Source organism: Pinus tabuliformis, chromosome 6 (genome assembly GCF_031772625.1).
Source record: "Pinus tabuliformis cultivar Carrire ecotype Pingquan chromosome 6, CPIR1, whole genome shotgun sequence".
In the NCBI taxonomy this organism is placed as follows: Eukaryota; Viridiplantae; Streptophyta; class Pinopsida; order Pinales; family Pinaceae; genus Pinus; species Pinus tabuliformis.
In genome coordinates, this window is record NC_142292.1 from 421,440,577 (window position 1) to 421,446,328 (window position 5,752).

Sequence of the window (5,752 nt, forward strand, 5' to 3'; positions counted from 1 at the left end):
CAGCATAAATAACACTTCATTTCATTAATATCAAATAATTAAATATTCTTACAAACATAATGGAAATAGGACTAGCTCGGGCGATGGTAGCTTATCTTTGAGAAGAGATGTTGCAGCTACATGCCTCTAAACTATGTTACAACGAGGCTCAAGGGCCTATTTATTATTGAGATACATGAGAAAACCATAAACAACCAAAACCCTAACACCATGAGATGTAACACCAAGAGTTTGTGGGCCCTGTTGGGGTTAGTTGGGCAGCCAACTTCCCAGGGTCATAACTTGGTCATATTATCTTTGTTTGGTGTGTACGATACCTTGTTGAAAAGGTATCTCCGAGCAATACAAGATTTTCGAGAGGCCTGTGCCTTCAAAGGTCTCTCCATGTACTACAAGATTTCTTGCTTCGGCACGGGCCTGCAGCAGACCTCACAAAAACGCCATTTAGGGAGTCAAAATTGCTCCAAAGTTCAGGACCTGAAAAACTGATAAAAATAGTAAATGTTGAAATAAACAAGGAAACAAATGAAATTGACTGGAGGTCTAGGTGGGATAGGTGGGTGGCCACCAATATCCACATGGATCACTAAAGTAGTTCAATTTCCTTAGTACATATGAACAAAACATATACCACAAACATCTAAAGAATAGTCTTACAATATTCACGATACATGCATGAAAATATGTTGACCCATAGAGCTTCTGATTATTAGGTGAAAGATCCAATTACACAGTTACAATGGCGAGCCACTTGCTCCTATTGTGGAGCATTAAGTCAGTTTTTGCTTCTCCAAAGAATGATCTTCTCTCCTAGGCTAAGCTAGAGAAGCCAAGGCTAGCTCTCCAAAGGCTAAGCCTCCAAAAGCCATTTGCTTGAGTTATGAGATTTCTTTTATAACAAGAGGAGTGACCTTTCATATCCCCTATGACTCTTAAGTTACCTTCATGACTCTTGAACTTCTAATGTGACGTTTGGAATTTTCCTAAAGACTCTTTCGTCCATATATGACTATGCGACTTTTAATATTCCACATATGACTCTTGGACTTCCACACATTCCAATTTGTTCTTTGCTTTTGATAATTACATCATTACATCCACAAATGATGTGGCAAGACAAATGGACACACATGTCATTATGATGACACTGTTACAAGTCACAAATATACAATGATGACATGGACTTCATGTTGAGATAGCAATGCCAATCTATTCTTCTTGTTGCTTTGTCTTTAATCTTCCTGGAGGTATGTTCAATACTTCATCTTCATGAAATATTTTATTTGTTCTTCATCTTCACCCTCCAAGGGGTTGAATGATATGGAGTCTTCATGTGGTCCTGATATTTGGTATTTTGTCGTAAACTAGTGTCATGTCCCTTGATCTTCTTTCTTGATGACTTCTTCACGTTTCCAATTTCACAAGTGTCTTCTATCATAGTCTCCTTGTCCTCCTTTATGAGCATCATCTTGTCATTTCAATATATAGTACCTGTAAGTGAAATTCATTGATGACAAGACGACATCAGCCCAAAAATCTCTTGGTCTAACTTTCTTCATGAAAATCACTGATTAGCTTGGAACTGAGTACTGGATTGGAAGAAAGGCTCAGGGATTGCACAGTGCGCAATTCAAGAGGAGAGGAGTGAGGGATTGAGGCTTGCAGTTGCACGATGCACATTTATGGAGGTCTGAGAGGCAAGATTGCCCACTGTTATTGTGCAATGCACAGTTTTGGAGGGAAATTGGGTAGTTGGATTGCATAGTTGTGTATTTCAAAGAGCTAGTGAGGCATACTGTAGACTGGGATTGCGCAATGCGCAGAAAGATACTGGATTGGAGGTATAATTGTGCAGTTATAGAGGTCAAGAGGTAGTTATTGCGCACTGTGATTACGCAATGTGTAGTCCTTGGAGGAAATAACTCTGCATTGTGCAATTCCAGGAGGGATGGATGCATTCTTAAGGATTGCAATTATGCAATGCACAGTTCAAGGGGGTAGAGTGAGCTAAGGTTGGTCAGGTATGAAACTTTTTGTATTTTGACTAAGTGTGGGATCTGTTAGAGTCGGTCTAGTAGCCCTCCATCAGCGATCAAAACTCTTTGCATTTCATTAGTAGGTGTCTCATCAGTGTCCTCTTATTGCATTCCATTAGGCATGCCATAACCCTGATGGAGGAGCTTGTGTCTTTTATTCCCCTCTTGGCACTGCTGGATTAAGCTTGTTTCAGTCAATAAAATTCTTTACAGGGTCATTGGTCTTGTTATGAAGTCAAGGTCCTAAGTCTAGGGTTTAGTCCAATTTGTCTTTGAGGTCATGTTTTTAAGGTCAATAAATGCCCAGCAGGCCAGAGGGATGTCTATCAAAGCATCACTTCAAAGGATTTCATATTGTACAGCTAATTTTTACCTTGAATTCAAAAACCCTGTTTTTGAAGACAAGGTCATTTTCTCATTTTTTGTAAAATTGGTAAAAATTCAAACTCTTCGGAAGTCAGCATGCGGCCCTGGTCCCCTTTGCCAAGACTCCTCAGAAGCTACCTCTGCAAAAAATTTCAAGAAAAAGCATCATTTCAACCAATTTCAGGACAAAAAGGAAACCATAAGTCAGCAGCATTTAAATTTTGAAAAGTGTCATGTTATAAACACTAGAAAGTGGGTTTGAGGGGAAATTAATTCAAATCAAGTTTATAAAAGCCCCCCTCCCTTCGGTTTATCATTATTTGCCTAAAGACTCCAAGAGCAAGTGTGAAAGGCGACTTAATGAAAAAACTGGGCGAAATTGCTGTGAGAGCCCGCGCGCTACGCATCAAGACCTGCGCGCTACGCGTTGGGCAGGCGCTACGTGTCGGGGCAGTCATCGCAGTGGGAAAAAGACACAGGCGCTACGCGTTGGGCGCGCGCTACGCGTTGGGGTTTACACACAGAAAAATTGCCTTCAAACCTCAAATCGACCCCAAATCTCTTCAAGGTTGCAGGTAGGCCTCCAAACATCAAAGTATATTGCTTGCTAAAGCTTGAATGAGCATTTAACTGTCACCATTTTGAAATGAGAAGTTCATGTGTATTTTGCTTACAAATGTCAAAGTGCAAGTAAGGCTAGGGTTTTGCTTTTGCTGCTCAAGGTCATCCCTTTTCACCCCCATTTTTTCCCCACATCCCATTACCATCTCCCTTGTCATTTTCACCTAATCTCCCTAACAAAAACACCAAAAGCCCTAAAACCCTACCCCTATCCCTAAAATTCAATAACATAACCCTAAACCCTACTTCCCGTAAAACCCCTGCAAATTATAATTATATGATGTTGTATATGTCATGACTCCTTCCCTAAATCCCCTTTTACTTATATTTTCCCTCAGTTCCCTCAAAAGTCTCCCTTCCCTAACTTCTCCCTTGTGTTATTTGTCCCCTTGAAGCAGCATTTCAACAGTTAAAACAATAGGTTTTTGAGCAGAAGCAGCAGTACATTTAAGCCACTTTGCTCTTGAAACCATGTCAGAAACCGTAACCGACTATGAGCAAAGTGATGACCGTGAGTCAACACCAGAGGTTGAGGTACAAAGGAGGCCTCACAGGGGTGGTAAGGGTGGTCACCATGTGAGAGAGGAGCCCACCTCTTTGACCTATTTACAGGCTTGTCCACTTGCAGTCACATGTTTCCGCCATCAATCATGTTATGAATTTTGCGAGAGGATTTCTCAAATTCAGCACCATAGGGAATTGGTCCACTTGTTTGTTTTGCATTTGCATGACGGGCATGTGAATCTTGCAGGGGTGGATTTTACATTGTCACCTGAGATTGTTGCTCAAGCAACAGGGATACCCAATGTTGGAGAAGAGTGGAACAAGCGCAAACTGTTGGACAGATTTCAGTATGAGCCCTACATTAAACCTGTGTACATGAGGCACATGACTGGTGTATTTCCTTTCAGATTTTTGAGGGATGAGTATGCTCCCTTGATGAGGCTCATCATTCGCTATTTCACCTGTGAGGGCAGATTTTCACGTTTGTATTCGTACCATATCCGCTTGTTGATGCATTTCACACGGGTACGGATGATGAACATACCATTTTTCATGTGCCGGAATATTGAGAGGATGGTGCCCTTGATGCAGAGAAAGAGCCCAGCACAGCAACACAGGAGCATCTATCATTATGGTTTGATCAAGCTTGTGGTCATACATCAGTTGGCCCAGCAGGGTATCCCATGGGAGGATTTCATCTCTCGAGATTTCTTCACAGCACCACCACCCCCTGAGGTTGTTCATGAGGAGGGAGGACCATCACAGTAGTATGACATCCCTGAGCCCAGACATGTCAGCTCCCCTCCATTGGTCACATATCAGAGAGGCCACAAGGCCTTATTTGCATCAGCTCGGCGAGTATTTTCTCCACACCAGGTGGAAGGGGTCTCGCCATCTTCATCAGCACCGCGAGTGTTATCTCCACATCAGGTGGAAGGGGCCTCGCTTCCGACAACAGCACATGTATCAGAGAGGGGCAAGCAGCCCATGATTGAGGAGGGATTGTCAGGTGATCCAGATATCGACATCATTGATCTTGACACCCGTTCTCCTAGCACGGAGCTTCACAAGATCATTCAGAAAAAGGAGGCTAAAAATTGCTTGTTGCAAGAAAAATTAGAGATGGCACAATGGACGATTACATATTTGGAGCAGCGCAACAAGCAATTAGAAGATGAGCACACTCTTGATGGGTTGCGGAGGATCCATGAAGACCGCAACTTGGCTCGTAAGAGACCCGGTGATTTGGTACCCATTGAGCGAGAGGCTATGCTTCTCCGGGTCAATGCTCATTTGGAGAGGTTGCTGGCCAAGGCCAACAAAGATAAGGACCTGCTCCGGAACATGAAGAACCACTATTGGGCCCGAATGCACGTATGCAAGGCGAGAATGAAGGTGCTCCAAGGACGGTTGGCCAAAGCACTAAAACGAAGAAAAAGGCCCGATCCCCTCCACATCTTGGCTGAGGCTTCCTTGAAGGAGCATGATGCTAAATGACTCAACTCCAGCACAAATTTCAGAAAATTTTGAGCATTTTTGGTCACTTGTGAATTTTTTGGGCTAAAAACAGGTTTTCTTCACCAACGCGTAGCGCGCCGCGCGCGACCCTTAAGATGGGCAACTCCATTTCAGGAAAACTCAGCATTTTTGGATTTGTCATGAAAAAATACACTGGCTCAGTAATTGCCAAGAAATTTCACCAAGTTTTGAGCCTCCAGAAGGTCAAAAAACATGCAAAAAATGACTTTCTGCCACTTTTTTGACACACAGGAAGCAGTCTTGGGAGATTGCAATTTTGGAGGGGTAAATAGACACCAAATTCAGAAATTCCACTTGGGTTGGAAAGTAGACATCTAGACCTTTCCAACAAGCCCACTTTTGCCTCATTTGGACACCTGGAAATGCCTCAAAAGTTGCTCCAAAGGCGCGCTACGCGTTGGGCAATTTTCACAGAAATGCACCTACAGCTCAACAAAACGCAGTTTTGACTGGATTTGACTTTTTGGAGTGGATTTTGATCCTCCTTGTTGTAAATGATGTAATTTTATGATATTTTAACACTCATTTATCTCTTCTAGAAGATTCATTCATGAGATAGGCAAAAATTTAATGAATGAATTGGTTTCCTAGCTTATAGAGGGAAGTTGTTTTGACTGCCTAATTTTCAGTGCTCAGTTTAGAATTGGTTGAAACAGCTCCTAGGATAGTGAGCTCGACCCCTAGAG